The sequence below is a fragment of the Phyllostomus hastatus genome, unplaced genomic scaffold (assembly GCF_019186645.2).
Source record: "Phyllostomus hastatus isolate PE091 unplaced genomic scaffold, TTU_PhHast_1.1 phas_contig_198, whole genome shotgun sequence".
Lineage (NCBI taxonomy): Eukaryota > Metazoa > Chordata > Mammalia > Chiroptera > Phyllostomidae > Phyllostomus > Phyllostomus hastatus.
In genome coordinates this window covers 5,731,954-5,752,262 of record NW_025333715.1, presented here as the reverse complement: position 1 = coordinate 5,752,262, position 20,309 = coordinate 5,731,954, and the positions used below count along the sequence as shown (strand labels likewise).

General features: G+C 38.3%; 1 long non-coding RNA gene and 1 other non-coding gene across 2 annotated transcripts in view; one reads left to right on the top strand and one right to left on the bottom strand.

Moving 5' to 3' along the window:
* LOC123816085 overlaps positions 1–20,309 on the top strand; it is an 85,713-nt gene that overhangs the window by 20,986 nt on the left and 44,418 nt on the right. The window lies entirely within an intron of this gene.
* Positions 9,762–9,864, bottom strand: LOC123816294. Its single transcript, XR_006785259.1, has one exon. It is a non-coding gene; the product is annotated as a U6 spliceosomal RNA (small nuclear RNA).

Below are 20,309 nucleotides of genomic sequence, written 5' to 3'. Positions count from 1 at the left end.
GGAACCAGCAACCCTTTGTTTCCCAGGCCAGTGCTCAATCCGCTGAGCCACAAACACCAGGGCTACAGTCAGTGGTTTTGAGGCGCCCCCCTCACTGGAACCCTGGGTTGTGTGGTCTGTCTGCTCCCCAGTTTTCACTCTCAGTTTATTCGCATGCAGATGTGGGACCACCTAGTCCACCAGCCACCACCTCACCTGCACACCCACTTTGTCACATGTCCTCTCTGCCCCGGCTGTCTGTCTCTGCCCCTCCTACCAGTCTGAATGAATGTTTCCTTCAAGGAATGAATGTCCTTGGTTGTCGGCCTTCCATATAGTTCGATTTTCTGGCAGTTCTGGTTATTTTTTGTTTTTAAATTTGTTGTCCTTCTTTTGGTTGTACAAGGAGGCAAAGTATATCTACCCATGCCTCCATCTTGGCTGAAAAGTCCCACCATATCACATTTTAGGTGAAATGTTCAAATTGCTGTCTATCTTGTGTGAGACATTCACATATCCTTCCAACCATAATGGCATTGCTTCTGCCAGACCCTGTATATTACCATACACTATTTTCATATTTGTGGATATTATTCATCGCACTATTATTTGTAGTAGTATAACATGGGAAATAATTTACCTGTTCAACAACAGGGAAATGATTAAATTCTGGTTAATTACAATACTGGAATCTAGGCTATCATTAAAAAAACATTTAAAAGAATTTTTAAAGACATGAGAAAATGTTTCTGAAATAATAATGAGAAAAGAAGATGTAAAAGACCATAGATTTAGATGCCTGGTTTTGAAAAAAGCAAAATTATTTGTATAAACACATGGAAAATGACCAGTAGATTATAGATGTTAGTTAGGAGTGCTTATCTCTTTGGGGGGGGGCATGGTATCAGAGATTTTATCTTTCTTCTTCTATTTGACTTTCCAGAAAACATGTATTACTATAAACAGGAAAAAAAGTTACTAAAAATATAATTGAGAGGAGACCGAGACATGACAACCAAATGTAATGAGGGATCCTGGAACAGAGAAAAGGACATTTATACAAAAACTGGGGAAATCATATTAAAGTTTATAGTTAATGTTTTGTAATACTGATAGTTCCCTAGTTTCGCTGATTGTACCAAGGTTACTTAAGGTATTAACATTAGGGAAAGCTGAGTGAAGATGCTGTGAGCACTCTCTATAATATCTTTGTAATTGTTCTGTACTAAAAATATCTCAAAATAAAATGGAAAAACAGTACAGTTGAGTGTTAACACAATTATACACTCCTTGAAGATAGAGATTGGGCTTTATCATGGCATACCTTGGACTTTATCAGATGTACAGCAGATGCTTATTATATATTTACTAAATGAATGCATTAAAGTAAAATTATGTATTTTCTCAGTTACTGCCATCCTAGTTATTTTGATTTGGGCTTCACCCTCTTAAGATGATACTAAATTCCCAGTGTGTCATCATCCATTCATACACTAAATTTTTATTGAGCATTTATCAGGTAGTATATAATATGCTAAGCCCCACAAGCTGTCAAAGACAGTCTCCTGGTGCCTGTGAGGTAATGAGAGAACATATGTACAGATACTTATAACAAAAGGTGATGGTGATAAGTACTACTGTACAAGAAAAGTACAAAAAAATTTATGAAGGTGGAGAGAAGACAGAGAGCATATTCTTTGGGAAATGAGAGAATGCTTATTGAATGAAGGCTTATTTGAATAGGAAGTGAAATTTTGAAATTATGGTAGTAAAATTCTATCATATTTCAGGAGGAAAGGTAAATGCCTTTATATTTAAAATGTAACCTTTGATCAAGATACTTGGAAAAAAGAGAGCCTTTCATTGGCTTGAGTCATGTAGAGAGTCCTTCCCTTTCTATTTGTTTTTGATGGCAGAGGAAAGAGGTAGAAAGGAGAGGGGGAAGAAACCAAACAGTGCAGTGCCTTTTCCCCAGGACTTGGTCACATCCTTGATGTGTGTTTTAGAAGAATGAAGAGTTGTGAACTATAGATTTTTAGATATAAATCTATACTCTCTAGTTTTAGTGGTTATTATAACTATGAGTGGTGGGATATTTTGCAGTGTTCATTATATTTATAAATGAATGAAACACTTACTGTGTGTGGTATATTAAGTTACTCATTCCACAAATATTTATTGAGTGGTTTACAAAAGAAGATGATCTCACTCAATTCCCCCTGCAGGAGAGGAGTCTAGAATTATCATTGTTCTCAGTCTGCAAATGATCAGGTTGCATTTCAGAGAAGTTAAGTAACAAAGTAAATAGTTTAGCACCACCCAGCTGCTGTATACTATGTGGTAATTTCTAGAACCCATGTCTTCCTCCTCCAAATTAAGTGCTCTTCCCAGTCTGCTTATTAATCACTTAGACATATTGTTGAACACGATTTTGAGAGCTAAGTGAAATACTAAACAGTTTCCATTCCTGACGTTACTGAACCCAGTCAGGAGGTGAGACCAAGGGAATAATTCCTTTCCAACAGAAGCTAGGGCATTCCTTACATACCCTGAAACTTTCTACTTCCAGTTTACTAAGAAAGCAGCAGTCTGCTGACGGTTATCCTTTTCTTAGAATAACCATTAGAAATTTTCATTTTTGATTCGTAAATACCATGATTCATTATTTGGCATTTGCCAGGCTGCAAGAGGTCTTCATTGCTTTTACTTTGTGTGATGGGAATGGAACACAGGTAACTAGGAAAAAAATAGTTTTTATTGCACAAGTAATAAATAGTTATTGTAGACAATTACATATATATTTTTTAAGACTTTATTTTCAGAGAGAAAGGAAGGGAGGGAGGAAGAAAGGGAGAGAGAGAAAGATTGAGGTGAGAGAGAAATATCTATCTGTTGTCTCTCGTGTGCACTCAGACCTGGGACTGAACATGCAACCTGGGCATGTGCCCTGGCCGGAAATCAAACGGACAACCTTTCAGTTTACTGGATGACGCCCAACCAACTGAGCCACGTGCGTCAGAGCTCTTGTATACAATTTTAAAACATACACATTGCCCTTGCTCTGTTATCCCATTACACTGAGATAATCATTGTTAACATTTTGGTAATGATCACTCTTGTATCTTGTATATATAAGGTCTGTCCAGAAGGTATCCAGCCATGTAATATGAAAAATAGACATTCATTGAAGAAGATAACAACATATAAGAAACATTGTACATAGGACAGTGACACCTCAGTCCCCTTCAAAGTAGGCACCTTGGGACCTCACACAGTTCTCCCAGTCGCCATTAGCTACCCTGTCGTATTTTCCTGAATCTCATAGATGTTCTGAAATCTCTTCCCTTTTAAAGGTGATTTTAGTTTTAGGAAAAGCCAGAAATTGCAGGGTGCCAAATCTGGGCTCTGTCACCTGGGTGATTTGATATTTTACCAGAAAATTCTACATGAGACGTGATGTATGAATGGGCATGTTGTCGTGATGAAGCTGCCAGTCACCAGTCGCCCATAGCTGCAGCCTTCTGAATCATCAGAATAGTTTCCGTGAGAAATGTTCAAGCTTAATGCAAAATTCGATGCAGATTCGTTGCTCTACTCACTCAGCCATTTTTTAATGCAATGGCCACACAGTACACGTGCTCACTCCACAGTCTCTACTGTCCCCACTGACAAGTACAGTGAAGCTGTCATTGTTCACACATGCACATTCCAGTCCACTCTCCTTGGCTGCCAGGTTACACAGATGTTGCGCAAGCCATTCTCGTTATATTAGCAATGGCTGGATGTTTTCCGGGCAGACTTCATATATTATGATACATGTATAATATATAAATTGTACATGTATAAATTTTTTCCACAAAAGTGAGCAATACAAGATATATTGCATCAAGATGTGCTTTATCTACTCAATATATATTATGAGCATTTTTCCATGTTAATAAATAGACTTCATTTTTAATGGCTATAGTGTATTTCATTATATGGATATATAATAATTTCCTGTACTGATTCTAGCTATTTCCAACTTATTGTTATTATTGACAACATTGTAATAAATATGTTTATATATCTATCTTTGCACACAATCCATAGTTAACTAGCTAACTCTCCCTAAGAATCGCTGGGTCATGGGGTATATGTGTGTGTTTTTTAATGCTCTAAAAATACACTTCGTCAAGCTAAAGGTAAAGTTTTGATATAGTAAATGGAGACTTCTCTCATGAAGTGTCCATACTGTTTTCCTACTTGAAGACTTTTGATTAGAGTGCTTTTTCAGTTTCTTAATAAAATTACTGATTAATCACTGATGAATAATACTGAAAAATCAGTGTACATTTTTTAATGAAGACTTTTATTAAAGATCTCTCTTTTTTTTTTTTTTAGTCTTTTTAAAAAAGATTTTATTTATTTTCAGAGAGATACATCAATGTGTGAGAGAGCCATCAGTCAGCTGCCTCTCCTGCACTCCCAGTTGGGCACCTGGCCCGTGACCCAGGCATGTGCCCTGACTGCGAATCAAACCGTGGACCTTGTGATTCACAGGCTAGTGTTCAGTTCACCCAGAGCCACACCAGCCAGGATGAAAGGTCTTTTAAGCCTCTCCTTCATCCTGGAATCTCTTGTATGCTTCCAGGGGACAGTTTACAGAGCTCCCCGGGTAGTTCTGACTAGCAGAAAGATGCGGGAAGCACTGCTTTGGACCAGTGCTTCCTGTCTTTTCTTTTCCCACAGGGTGAACATGATAACCTTCATATTGGTAAGCAAGCCCCATTAATCTGCTACCAGAACAAAACTTCTTTGAAGTCTCCTGTTTTAACAGGGAAATTCCTATAGAATTTCTATTCTATTCAGTAAAATATTATTTTATTTAAAAAATTATGGATTTATTATTTATATTTAATCCCAAATCTAAGTGAAGTTTATTTTCTTATATAATATGAAGGAGGGGTCTAATGATTTTTTCAAATGGATAACTAGTTGTCCCCATGGCATTTATTAAATGTTTTATCCTTTCTCCACTGACCTGAACATCACCTTTATTGTATACCAAGTTCAAATGTACATATATATATAGGTCTGTTTCTCGGTTTTGCCTGGTTATTTATTCCTTTGTGAGACCATGCTATTTTAATAGCTGCGGCTTTGGAGCATTTTTGTTAGACAGTTATCTAACAAACAACAACATTGAAGTTCACATCTGCATCCTCGCTGCCAGCTTCATCTCTTGCCACTCACCTAAAATCTGGTCATATCCATGCCTTTGTGCAAGGCATTCCCTTTGCCTGTCTTCTTCTAATATGGTTAATTTGTCCTTCAAGATCAGCAAAGGTTATCTTTCTGTGAAGCTTTCCCACATCCCCACTAGGCTGGTAAAAAAAAAAAAAAAGGCCACCTTCCTTTGTTCCTTCAGTGCCTTCATAGGACTTCATGCATAACATTCTCCCAGTGTTTCATCTTTTGTCTCATATGCACAGTTCCTAGCAAATGTTATTCATTGCACTCAGTTTTTAAAAATTAAAAAAAAAAACAAAAATGGAGGAATTCTTCAAAGTATCCTGGATATACAGTGCGCCTTTGAGTGCCTGCATAGTTGTTTGCACATACTGTTTCCTCAGACTGTACCACCTAGCAATTTCCTGCTTAAGATTTCAGACTCTGCTCAGGGATCACTTCTGGCGAAGCCCTTTGCCTTTCTTGTCGTCAGAATTCCTGCTTACTTCCATCATACCATGTGCATGCTTTTGCTGTAACGTAACGTTTTCCACAGTGCTCTGTAGGATAGTACACATCTATAAGTATAGTGCTATTTAGTGGCTTAGCTTTAGAATTAAGTAGCCTCAGTTTTATACCTGATTTTACTACTTTCTGGCTTTGGAACCTGCTATCAATTATTTAACCTTTATAAACCTCCATTTCCTTAGTTGCAAGGTAGGGATTATAATAGTTCCTTGTAGGGTTGCAGTAGGACTAAGTGAGACAGTGTCTCTGAAATGCTTAGCCCTATATCCAGAACATAGGTGGCCCTAAATAAATACTACTTCTTATTATGTCTGTCTCCACTAGACTTTGTATAAGACTTTCTCTTATTTATCTCTGAAACCCAATACTTAGCACAGACCTTGGCAGGGAATAGACTGATGAATAAATTACCAACTGTCCTCAAAACTCTTCCCTCCTTGTTTCTCTTTTCTTAGTTGTGCTGTCGACTTTACTTTCCTTCTCATTGAAAACAAAAAATGTGTTGAGTATTTATCTTGAGCCAGGTATTCTGCAAGGCCCTGGTTGAAAGAGAGAAAAGATACGGTCTCTCTCCATTGGAGCATCCAGTCTAGCAGGGGAACTAGTAAAAACAAAAGAAAAATACTAAAATCTGTGGCCTCATAATACTGTTTGCCCTACTTTTGTTTATGTTTGTAAATTTTCAAAAGTTTTAAAGTAAATATATAAGTAATTATAAAATATTATTTGCTACGAAGAAAATGAATAAAGACTATGTTAGAAACTTCCAGGAAGGACCATCATAGATCAGATGGTCTGGGGCGTGTACATTTAAGGTGAGACTCAATTGATAAGGAGCCAGTCAGAGGTGAGAGTGTTCCTCAGGGCGGGAGTAGCATGTGCCAAGCCACAGGAGAACGAGTCTTACTACCATAGTCAAGAAACCGCAAGGTCGGTGTGACTGTATTACAGTGAGGAAGAATGGAGGGACATGATGTTAGAAAGCAGATAAGCAGAGTCCATATTATCTCTTGAGTTTAGATTTTATTCCTGCTACATTGTGATGCTGTTGAAGACTTATAAGCAGGGAACAAGATGATCTAGTTTACTTTTTAAAAAAGATATGTATCAAAGGGAGACAAGGATGGGAGCAGAGATGCCAGTTGAGAAGCTATTGCAGTAGTTTAGGCAAGAGATGATAATAGCAAAAGAGATGGAGAAAGATGAATACATTTGAGATATATTTTGGGGACAGACTCAGTGGGACTTCCTAATAGATAGGAAGTGGAAGAGGAGAGAGAGGAACCAAGATAAATGACTTGAGAGCCAAATATTATGTTATTTACTGAAACTTAGAAATGTTTTGGGAAGAAAGTCAAGGGTTAAAATTTGATTATATTAAGTTTGAGATGTCCAAGTGGAAGTATCAAGTAAGTTATCGAATATAACAGAACTAGTTTTAAGGAAAGTTCCAGACTACATATGTAAATTTGAAAGTTTCACTGTAAGGGTAGTAATTAAAACCATGAGAAATAATGATGTCATTGAAGGAGATAGTAAAGAAGAGGGGGCTTGGTATTATGTTCTGAATTACTTAACATTTAAAGGGTGGGTCAGCAGGGTGAAGATGAGAAAGAAGAAGGAGTCGGCGTCACAGAAGGAAAATCAGGAGAGTGACATGCCACAGAGGCCCTGTATCCCAGCCAATGCCCAGAACAGTGCCCGAGTCAATAATCATTATTTGAATGAAATCAAGAGATTATTTCAAGAAGGAGGGAATGATCAACACAATTTAGTGCTGCTGAGGGGCCCAGTAAGATGAGGGCATAGACTAGTTTTAGATTGGCAGGATGGATGTTGTTGGTAATAGACACACAAGTCATATTGGAATGGATTGAACAGAGCATGCATGGGTGGTGAGAAAGTACAAATAGTTGTGTTTCGTTCGTTTGTTTGTTTGTTTGTTTGTTTGTTTTACCACTTTAACAAAGTTTGGCTGTGAAGGGAGTAGAGAAATGGAGTAGTACCTAGAAGAGGCTATGGAGTCCAAGAAGAATTTTTGTTCTCAAGAAGGGGCATACTAGACCTTAAATATATGCAGATGAGAATGATCCAGGAAAGAGTAGATGATGGTTGATGGAGGAAAAATAAGGGATAATTATGAGGTTGGAGTTTATGAGTAGGGAAGAAGGACTGGGATCAGGTGTGTGAGTGGCAGGGTGGTTCTTGAAAAGGAGGAGGGGAGTCACTTCTGTTGAAAGAAGGAAAAATGGGTGAAGATTCAGGAAGGTGTATATAATTGGTCATGGGAGGATGACAGATTTTTAGGTTTAGGCTTTTTGGTTCTCCATAAGAGTCAAGGACATTAGCTAAAAGGGACAGGAGGGTTATAGAGGAGGGGAAAATGGGTAAGAGAGAACCTTCTTGGAGAGGGGAGGAATTAGAAAGCTAGTTTATTGGTGAAGTGCAGTATGATTGCCAGTTAAGATTGAATGTCCATTTAGTGACCTTGAATTTATGCTGAACATAATCTGCCTAGTTGAATGCCTTTTCATCAGTATTTTTTATATGGATAAGGCAGTTTCTTGAGTTCTGGGATTATAGAGTTTGAAAGAGAGCTTGGAAGAGAGTTGATGGTTCTTGTAAGAGAGTGTTTGTAATTCTTAACTATGAAATCTAAACTGGATAAAGAGAAAAAAGAAAGGAGAGGGAAGATGGGCTTAGGGGATTGAAGGTCTCATGGCAGTTTAAAAGTTGTTTTCATGCAGCTCTTGAGCAAGTGAACTGGAAGGATCCAATAGTGAATTGAGTTTGGAGGAGATGCAAGATGGATTGAGTTTGGTGTGACAGTGGGAAGGTACAGTTGAGGCAGAGTGAAGGAAAAGGTCCTTGGAGTTGAGCAGTTTACAGAAGTGAGAGGCCAGGGTATTTGGCTAGGTCACTCATTTGGTTGTTGAAGTTTTATTGAGTGTGATGATTAATTGTGCTAGACAATTTAACACTGAGCCAGATGTGCTAAAATATCAGTAATAGGTGTTCTGCAGAGAATTAAATTGAGTTCTGGGCTAGAAAGGGAGTAGATAACTTCTTCAGATGCAGTGGCCAGGGATGGCCTCCTTGAGGAGGTGACATTTATGGTAAATGAATGTGGTCTGAATGATAAGATGATGAGTGGAGGAAATAACCCAGGTAGAGAGAAAAGCTCTAAATTGAATATAAACCCCTTATCTTTGAAGAACAGAAGGAGGCCAATAAAATTGGAGCTTATTGGACCCAGAAAGGGTGAAATTAAATGAGAGGGGTGCTCAGTGGGAGCCAGATGTTACAGGGTCATGGTCAGGAACTTAAGTTCCATGATGTGCTAGCCAGCCTTGAAGATGGTCCTAATGATCCTCACCTCCTGGTGTCTATGCCTTTGTGTAATCCTCTCTCATGTTAAATAGGACTGACCCGTGTGACCAAGAGAGTATTAAAGCAATGATGGAGTGTGGTTTCTGGTGCTAGGTCACAAAAGGCATTGCAGCTTCTGCCGTGCTCTCTTCACTTCACTCCGAGGAAAGGCAGCCTGCTGTATTGTGAGGCGGACACTTGAGTAGCCCGTGGGAAGGTTCACACGGACAGGAACTGAGTTCACTGGCTAACAGTCACCTGTGTGGGAGCCATTGCGGAAGGAGGTCCTCTAGCCCTAGACAGACCTTCCCATGACTGCAGCCTCTCACACATAACTTTATTTGTAAATATTCTGGTGTATATCTTTAAAAGGTAAGGACTTTTGAAAAAAAATTAAGCATAATCTCATTATCACATCTAAAAATTAATAATTCCTTAATAACACATGAAAGAAATCAGTATTCAGATTTTCTCTGAATTTGTATAGTTGGTTCATTTGCATCAGGATCCAAACAAAGATTAGTATACCATTTGGTTGATTTGTCTTTTTATGTGTGTATATTTGTCTTTAATTCTCACCTGAGGACACCCTCATGGATTTTAGAGAGAGGGAAAGGGACATAGAGAGAGAGGGAAAGAAACATCGATTGTTGCCTCCTGCACATGCCCCCCCCCAAAATTTGGAACGCTTCACGAATTTGTGTGTCATCCTTGTGCAGGGGCCATGCTAATCTCTGCATTGTTCCAGCTTTAGTATATGTACTGTGGAAGGAGCACTAAATTGAGCTGCTCCCACAAGGGTGGTTGATATGTTTTTTTAAATCTCTTTTTATCTCTAGGGTCCCCTCTTTTATTTTTTAAATGATATTTTATTGATTATGCTCTTACAAGTTGTCACAATTTTCCCCTTGACCCCCTCCGTCCAGCACCCCCACTCCTTCAGGCAATACCCCCACCATTGTTTCATGTCCGTTGTATAAGTTCTTTGGCTGCTCCATTTCCTCTACTGCACTTTATATCCCCTGGCTATTCTGTAACTACCTATTTGTACTTCTTAATCCCCTCACCTCTTCACCCTTTCCCCCATTCTGCCATTCCCCCCTTCTATCTGGTAACCATCAAAATACTCTCTGTATCCATGATTCTGTCTCTGGTATTGTTTGCTTAGTTTGTTTTTTAGATTCAATTATTTATGGGTATGTATTTATTGCCATTTTATTTTTCATAGTTTTGATCTTATTCTTTTTTTTAAGATTATTTTCTATTTATTCACTTTGAGAGAGAGAGAGAGAGAGAGAGAGAGAGAGACAGAGAAACATCAATGTGTGGTTGCTGGGGGCCATGGCCTGCAACCCAAGCATGTACCCTGACTGGGAATCGAACCTGCGACACTTTGGTTTGCAGCCTGCGCTCAATCCACTGAGCTACACCAGCCAGGGCCTTGATCTTATTCTTAAATAAGTCCCTTTAACATTTCATATAATGATAATGAACTATTTTAGCTTTTTTCTTGTCTGGGAAGCTCTTTATCTGCCCTTCAGTTCTAAATGATAGCTTTGTGGAATAGAGCAGTCTTGACTGTAGGTCTCTGCTTTACAATAACTTTGAATATTTCTTGCCAGTCCTTTCTAGCCTGCAAAGTTTCTTTGGAGAAGTCAGCTGACAGTTTTATGGAAACTCCCCTATAGGTAGCGACTGCTTTTCTCTTGCTGCTTTTAAGATTCTCTTTATCTTTAACCTTTGGCATTTTAATTATCATATATTCCTGGAGTGGGCCTTTTTTCATCCATCTTGTTTGGGACTGTGCTTCCTGGACTTGCATGTCTATTTTCTTCACCAAATTAGGGAAGTTTTCTTTCATTATTATTTCAAATAGATTTCCATTTTCTTGCTCTTTCTTTTCTCCTTCTGGCACCCCTATGATGTAAATGTTGGAATGCTTGAAGTTGTCCCAGAGGCTGCTTATAAACTATCCTACTTTTGGGGGATTCTTTCTTCTTGTTTTAATTGGTTGTTTTTTGCTTCTTTCTGTTCCAAATCATTGCTTTCATTCTTGGCTTCATACATTTTACTGTTATTTCCCTGTAAATTGTTTTTTTTTTAAATTTCAATTAGTGTATCCTTCGTCTCTGACTGGATCCTTCCTTTTTCTGCTGTTGAGGTCCTCACTAAGTTCCTTGAGCATTCTTATAACCAGTGTTTTGAACTCTGCATCTGACAGATTTGCGTGTCTTCATTTTTTTAGTTATTTTTCTGGACTTTTGATCTCTTCTTTCATTTGGGCCATGTTTCTTTGTCTCCTCATTTTGGCATCTTCCCTGTGTTTGTTTCTGTGTCTTAGGTAGAGCTGCTATGACACCTTGTCTTAGTAGCATAGGAGGGGGGATCTAGAGATAAAAAGAAACTTAAGAAATGTATCAACCAAAATGCTGTAATAATAATAATCTTTAAATACTACCTAATTTTTATCTAGCCAGAAATATGAAAGGCCATTAACATTTCTCTTCACTAGACATAATGAATAAAGTATGGTAGACAGAGGACACAAAATTTAAAAGGGAAGTTAAAACTTTATTAATTTTTTCTATTTAAAGCCTTCATTTTCCTATTTCTCTGCAAACAAATGAACAAAAACACTCCATATTGCTTACATTAAGAAAAAGAGTAGCCCTGGCCAGGTTGCTCATTTAGTTGCCGTGTTGTTCCATACACCAAAAGGTCCAGGTTTTCTCCCCAGTCAGGGTACATATCTCGGTTGCAGGTTTGATCCCTGCTTGGGATGTGTATGGGAGGCGACTGACCAATGTTTTTCTCTCACATTCTCTCTCTCACATTCTCTCTCTCTCTCTCTCTCCCCCACTCCCCATCTCCCCTTCTCGCTCTCTCTCCCCCTCCCTCCCTCCCTCCCTCTCCCTCTCTGTTTCTCTCATTCCCCCCTCACCCTCTCTCTCTCCCTCTCCCCCACAAAAAAAATCTTTGGGTGAGAATACTTTTTAAAAGTTATTTTAAAAATAAAAAGAATAGTATTTTCTATTTATATGAACTCAAAGTAAAAGGTGGCCTTTTCTGAACTCTACATAGATTCTGATAAGCATCTATTTACCAGATTTCTCTATAACACAACCAAGCACCCAACATTCACATGCAACCAAACACCCAAAATTCAAAAGGAGCCTTTCCTATCAAAAGGAACCAAAGCTCCTCAAAGAAATGGCTGATTCAGGACTGGGACAGAAAATGTACAAGATGAGCCTAGACATCTTGTTACATCAAAAAGCAAGGATGCTATAAAAAGCCTGCAAGTCAAGAGGCCTGATGAAGAGGCTCCTCCCACTAGTTAAGACTGGGACAATATGAAGCCACAATAAAAATAATCACTGCAATGGGTTCATATCTATAAAATATGTTAAAAGTCCATGAGTTTGTAATGACATAGAAAAAAAACCCTAATTGGTCTCCTTTGGGTGATGCTAAGAAACCAACTTACACTTGAAAACTGGTAAGGGAAAGAATCAAGCATTTAACCTACCTTTCTGAATGAAGTGTGCCTAAGATAAACCACAGAGTTGAAATGGAGAAGTTTCTCTAGCTAGTTAATGAAGACAAATGACAATTAGAATATCACCATTTTGTAACATTAAAAAAGCCCTGGCTGGTGTGGCTCAGTGGATTGGGCTCGGGCTGCAAACCAAAGGGTCATAAGTTTGGTTCCCAGCTGGGGCACGTGCCTGGGTTGTGGGCCACATCCCCAGTAGGGGGTGCATGGGAGGCAGCCATACATTGATGTTTCTCTCCCTCTCTTTGAAATAAAAAAAAAAAGAAAGGAAAAAAACTTAAAAAAAAAAGCTTATTGGTTAACATTTACTAGTGCTACATTAATCATATATCTTTCTTTTCCTATACAAATTGATCTGGCTTCTAAATCAAAGTACTAATTTATAAAATTACAGAGGACAGAGAAACATATTAGATACCACCATAGCAGCAGGGTCCAGTAAGAAAAGGCCAGACTATGAAAACTCCTACAGGACAAACAACCTGGTTTCTTAACAAATAAGTTGTAAAGGCAAAACACATCAAACCAAACAACTTCATATGACATTTATTAATTAGACAATTGGAAATTCGAATACTCACGGGTTACTTGGGATTATTATGAATATTTTTTATGAATTGACTTGAGAGAGAAACATCTATTGTTCCTCTCTCATCCCCTCTCTCTCTCCCTCACCCTCTCTTCCCTCCCTCTCTCTAAAATCATTAAATTAAGAAAAGAAAAGAATTAACCAGGTTGAAAGTTCTATATGTCAAGGTTGAGTTTTTCAGTACCATGTGTCACTGGGAAGCCATTTGATTAGCAATTAATGCACTCACTATTTGTTTCTTTTTTGTAATGCTCACCTGGGGATATGTTTATTGACTTTAGAGAGAGAAAAAGAGAGAGACAGACAAACATCAGTGTGAGAGGAACATCAGTCAGTTGCCTCCCATATGCACCCACAACCTGGGTATGTGCCCTGACTGGGGATCAAACTCACGACCTTTCAGTGGTGCTCCAACCGAGTCACACCAGCCAGGGCAATTATTTATATTTTTAAGTGTAATAGTGATATTGTGAATGTTTAAAAGTTATAATATATTAGAGATAAATACTGATGTGTTTATCAATGAAATGGAATCACTTGAAAACTAATACAAAGGGAGGAAGACAAATGTGAATTGGATACAGATGGAACAGTGTGGGCCAGGAGTTAACAGTTATTTAAGCTGATGATGAAAACACATGAAGGTTAATTATATTATTCTGTCTACTTTTGTGTTTAAATTTCTCCATAATAAAAAATTTTTAAATCTCACCTAAGAATTCATGACCATAAACTTTCCCACGTATGGGTATGAAACTTGAATGCATACTATCTGTAGCATGAAAAACTCAGGCTAATTTACTTTAAATTGTTCTTGAATTAGTAGTGCCTTCAGGAACCTGCCAGAGCAACACAAATATTCTCAGCAGAGAAAACAACAACAACAACAACTACTATTTAGTTCTCAAAAAAGTCCCACAAATAAAATTCCACAGCACAGAAACCCATGATGAAAAAAATCACAAAACACTTAGGAAACAAGTAACAATGAGGAACCAAGTCAGCAGAAACAGCAGAAATCATCCAATTTGAAAAGACTACAACATTGTAATGACTGGAAACTGAACATAAAATACAAACAACGTATATTTAAAGAAATAAAAGCAGAGATTAGAAGTATAACTAGATAACTGAGACCATCAGAATTAACCAGGTTGAGCCCTGGCCAGGTAGCTCAGTTGGTTAGAGTGTCATCCCAATATGCCAAGGTTGGGAGTTTGATCCCTGGTCAGAGCACATACAAGAACCAACCAATGAGTGTGTAAATAAGTGGAACAACAAGTAGCTCTCTCATCCCCTCTCTCTCTCCCTCACCCTCTCTTCCCTCCCTCTTTCTAAAATCATTAAATTAAGAAAAGAAAAGAATTAACCAGGTTGAAAGTTCTATATGTCAAGGTTGAGTTTTTCAGTACCATGTGTCACTGGGAAGCCATTTGATTAGCAGTTAAAAAAATAATAATAACTGGGTATATTTGAAAAAAGAACCACTTCAGAAATAAAGAGCATGATTATTGAACTTAGAAGTTATTTAACAAATTAAACAGCAGATTAGACGCATAGAATTAGTGAACTAGAAGATAGAGATAAAGAAATTGCCTACATGAGACCCAGGGAGACAAAGAGAAAATATAAAGAAAGATAAAGGTGCATGGAAGATACAATAAGGTCTAAAATAACATCTAATCAGAGTTCTAGAAGGAGATAATAGAAAAATTGGGGGCAAGGCAGTATTTGAAGGGATAATGACTGAGATTTTCCAAAATTGATTACAAACCTGAATCCTCTGAATTAGGAAGTTCAAGCAGTATAAAGAGAAATGTCCCCTAGATATATTGGCAAATATAAGATCTTAATTGTGGCAAGAAAGAGAAAGCAGACTGTTCTCCAAATAATAGCTGACTTCTCATTAGCAACAATGGAAACCACAAGACAGAATGCTGTTGTCAAAGTGGCAAGAGAAAAATAACCATCTTTAAGAATGATGACAAAATCAAAACATTTTGAAATAAAGGCCTTTTTTATGTTGAATGGAGGAAAATACTAGAGTGTTTTTGAGCTTTGATTATGCAGTAGTTAAGAGCAAGGTTTGGAGTCAGTTTGAGTTTTTTTTAATTATTTAATTTTTTTCTTTTTAAAAAATGTATTAATTATGCTATTATAGTTGTTCCATTTTTTCCCCCCTTTATTCCCCTCTGTCCTGCACACCCTTTCCACCAGCATTCTCTGGCCTTAGTTCATGTCCATGGGTTGTACATATTAAGTTCTTTGGCTTCTACATTTCCTATACTATTCTTAACCTCCTCCTGTCTCCTTTGTACCTACCATTTATGCTTCTTATTTCCTGTACCTTTTTCCTTGTTCTCCCTGTTTCACCTTGACAGTGATAACTGTCCAAGTGATTTCCATTTCTGTGATTCTGTTCCTGTTCTAGTTGTTTGCTTAGTTCGTTTTTGTTTTTGTTGTTTCACTTTTGGTTGTTGATAGTTGTGAGTTTTGTTGTCATTTTACTGTTCATAGTTTTTGGTTTTCTATTCTTAGGTATGTCCCTTTAACATTTCATATAATAAGGGCTTGGTGATGATGAACCCCTTTGACCTGACCTTATCTGGGAAGCATTTTATCTGCCCTTCCATTCTAAATTATAGCTTTGCTAGTTAGAGTGATCTTGGATATAAGTCCTTGTCTTTCATGACTTTGAATTCTTCTTTCCAGCTCCTTCTTGCCTGTAAGGTTTCTTTTGAGAAATCAGCTGATAGTCTGATGGGAACTCCATTGTAGGTAATATCTCTTTTTCTCTTGCTGCTTTTAAGATTCTCATCTTTCATCTTGAGTAATGTAATTATGTTGTGCCTTGGTGTGTTCCTCCTTGGGTCCAACTTCTTTGGGACTCTCTGAGCTTCCTGGACTTCCTGGAAGTCTATTTCCTTTGCCAGATTGGGGAAGTTCTCCTTCATTATGTTTTCAACTAAGTTTTCAATTTCTTGCTCTTCCTCTTCTTCTGGCACCCCTATGATTTGGATGTTGGAATGTTTCAACTTGTCCCAGAGGTTCCTAAGCCCCTCCTCATTATTTTGAGTTCTTGTTTCTTCATTCTGTTCTAGTTGAATGTTTCTTTCTTCCTTCTGGTCCAAACCATTGATTTGAGTCCTGGTTTCCTTCCTATCACTGTTGATTCCCTGTGCATTTTCCTTTACTTCACTTTTCATAGCCTTCACTTTTTCCTCTATTTTGTGACCATAATCAACCAGTTCTGTGAGCATTCTGATTACCAGTGTTTTGAACTGTGCATCTGATAGGTTGGCTATCTCTTCCTCGCTTAGTTGTATTTTTTCTGGAGCTTTGATCTGTTCTTTTATTTGGGCCTTTTTTGTGCATGTGTGTCTTGGTGCGCCTGTTACATAGTAAGCAGTGGAGTCTTCGGTGTTCACCGGGGCAGGGCAACCCATGTTGCTGTGTTGTGACACTGTATGTGGGGAAGGGGTCCTAGAGGGAACAGTGCCGCTTGCTCAGCTCTGGGCCGGCTTTCAGTCACTTTCTCTGCTACCCACAATCAAATGGGGCCCTTCTGGTGCTGATTCCCAGGTGGGTGGTTTTGTGTACGTTCTAGGACCCTGTGGGTCTCTCCAATGAACTCTCCTGTGAGGTTGGGAGTTTCTTCTGCTGCTGCCTCAACACCCACAGGTTTTTTTCAGTCAGAGGTTTTGAGGCTTTATATTCCCAGTGGTGGAACCCTGGGTTGCTTGGTCTGTCTCGCTCCCCAGTTGTTCCGAAGTATCCACACGCGAGTGTGAGACCACACACTCCGCCAGCCACCACCTTGGCACAAGTCTCCTCTGCCCTGGCAGCCCATCTCCGCCCCTCCTACTGCTCTGGATGAGTATTTCCTCTTTAACTCCTTGGTTGTCGGCCTTCCATACAGTTCTGTTTTCTGGCAGCTCTGGTTGTTTTCTGTTTTTAAATTGTTGTTGTCCTTCTTTTGGTTGTGCGAGGAAGCACAGTTTATCTACCTACCCCTCCATCTTTGAGTCAGTTTGAGTTCTATTTCCAGTGACCATGTTATTCAACTTCTCTGCTCTGATTAACTTCTATATGAAATGGGATTACAGTAATACTTACTTTGTGGGGGTGTCTTAATAAATAGATGTGCTGTTACATGTAAAGCATTGTGATGGGCATGTAGTAGGCATTCAGTGAATGTTGGGGGTTACTATTTTCATATTTTTAAATTTAAGATGCCATCAATTTTAAGACACAGTAAAAGAATGCTGCCAATTAGCTGTAAGATGTAAGATGGCATTAATCATAAAATCTGTCTGTATTTCAGAGATGCTGACACGTAAAGAAAAAGATGTGCATTTCAGAATTGATGAAATATTTTGATAGCAAATACTTATCAAGTGCGGGAGAAAATATGTGAAAATAATAACAAAAACAAACAGCTTGAATGAGAACTTGGTGAAATGATTAAATAGGCATTACCTGTAGCTGCAGAGTTTGTGTATAATATATTGAAGGTTAAGACAGCTGTTTTACTTCTATTTCTCCAGAAGTGATTGTGAACTGCAACTGAACTGCCCTTGAGAGGGATTAAAATTTCCCAGTGGTGGTTACTTAAACAAAAAGTGTTCTTTAACATCAAATTGGTAGGCATTAGCTTTGTAAAGGACAGATGTTGAATGTACAACATATTTCATAAAGCAGGAGTTTAATATGCAGCTAGAATAGTAGCACTCCTCTGCAGGTGTTTTTTGAAATGTTTTCAGTTTTCTTTCCACTCTGGATTTTGATTACCACTTCCATGTAGTTGAGAGGAGATTATAGCTAATTTCATGTGAACTTGAAGTTGATCTGTTTTAGTTGGTCTCATTGCTGATGATACTGTAATATGTTGTGTCCATGCATATAAGCATCAGCACTCTTTCCAAACATTTTGATTTGGTTAGATCATCTCAAATCATTATGAAGCTACTAGCCAGAGTGCTGCATTTAATTTTGTCACGCAGTCTAGAAATCCTTACAATTATGTTTCCATAAAGAAAAAGAAGACTGTACTAACTCAGTTATTAGGATCAAATTTTGTTCTTCGGATTATTACAGTAGCTTCACCATTCTTCCTCTTACCAATGTATACTTTTATCAATTGGAAATACATTAGACTACATATAATGGAAAATTTAACTTTAACCAAATAGAGGTTAATTTTCTCTTACACAACATAAAATTGAGAAGTAATCCAAAGTTCTGCAATCACTCCAATGTGGTATTAATGTCTCAGATTCCTTCTAGCCATCCTTAGATGTATCTCTTGATAGTGGCAAGGTCACTTCTCTGCATCCCCCAACATCCTTACCCCCAGAAAGGAGGGGGGAAGGTGAGGCACAAAAGGTATGCCTCGCCTAATGATGTGCATGTCATTGACCAGAGCCGTGATACTTGGCTACATCTACTGGTGTTCATAAGAAAGGTTGGAAAATCTAGCCGAGTACAGGGTTACCCCAACCAAACCTGGATTGCAATACAAGTGTAGGCAGCTACCAGGTTTTGCTTTGTGCCCCTTTATTGTGTGACGTATATTTTCTGAAAGCATATGACTCATTAATTTAGCAAACATTTACTGAGGATCTGCTTTGTGCCAAGCACTGTGAATACAAATGTGAGTAAGGTGCCCCGTTCCTGCCATAGTTGACAGGGAAGATGGGCATCAAAACAAAAACAACTGCAAGTATTGTCACCTGGAACCTTCACACTTGAGGGAGATGTGATTGAAAAGTACAGTAGTGCATCCATGTCATCACCAGATAACTAAGGTAATGACTGTAATCCCTCAGCCTTTCATGCACTCTAACATCTCTGCACCCCTCTGATCCCCAAACCCAAGTGTTTGTATTTTATCGAATTGGTTTTCTTAGAAACATGTAACTACCATGCTGACTTCAGAAAGCACTATCTTCCATATTGAATACATTGCTGTCCATAATAAATAGGGCACTTAGTGCCCTGATCATGGCCAAAGTTTTATGAGACTTTGGATTCTAGATCTTTAGACACAGGATATTACTGATGTGGTCAATTCTTTCTCAGGAGGACTGTTAGGACAATTATCAGCCATAAGGAGCGGGTTAGAATAAAGCTCAGATATTACCGAGTGAAGTTCAAGAAACTCTTGCTGTTATGGATGATTGGAGAAGAGTTTCTGTTAATCAAGGAAAACACTGTAATTTTTGGAAGCATTCAGATTTCCTGCAGAGACATGATGTTTTCATTAATTGAATGAACTCTGGGTCAGACTTGCACTGGCATTTAGGTGGTGTGATATTGCTGTACCTTGGCAACTTGAGTGAGTTTGGGCTTGCAGGGTGAGTAGTGCAACTTGATCAGGATGTGGTTTGAATACTTGATGGCCCCCCATTATACCCCAGCCAAAACTGGCTCTACCTGTTATGTCTTCTCAGAAGTGTTCTAATTTCCCCCTGCTCATGAACAATTGTAATTTTTTTTATTCATGGCTTCCATAGGACGCTGGCTATATGCCAACAAATGGCTGTAAAAAAACAAACAAACACAAGAAAAAGAAATCATTTAAAAATATTTACTAGCCAAAAAAAAAAAAGTCAGATTTTGAGCTTCAGTGATGGAATTGTATTAGTAAGCCCGTACATTGGCATGTGAACTTATTTTCCCACAAAACAGTTGAACGAGTCTATTAATTTATTTGAGCAGCTCTGTTAACATTATTCTGAAAAGAACAAGTTAGAATGCCATTCCAGTGTGCTCCATCACGATAAAAGCTTTGATAATGTCAGGAAAGATTATCAGGAGTGACTGGTAGGGACTGGGCTTTGGGAAGGATATAATTGAGGAGGGTGAAAGACATCCTTTCCGAACCTGCCCCATCAGGGAAGTTCCCCCTGGTGATGAATGGGGTGTCCAGTGGCATCGCTGGACCGTCCTTGTATCTGATTGAGGAGTTTGGATTATGTTCTATATAGGCTAGAAAGCTTTAGAACTTTTTAGAACTTTTTGCTAACGAGATTTATTTTTTATTATAAGAGTAATTCGTGTTCTTTGTAAAGAACT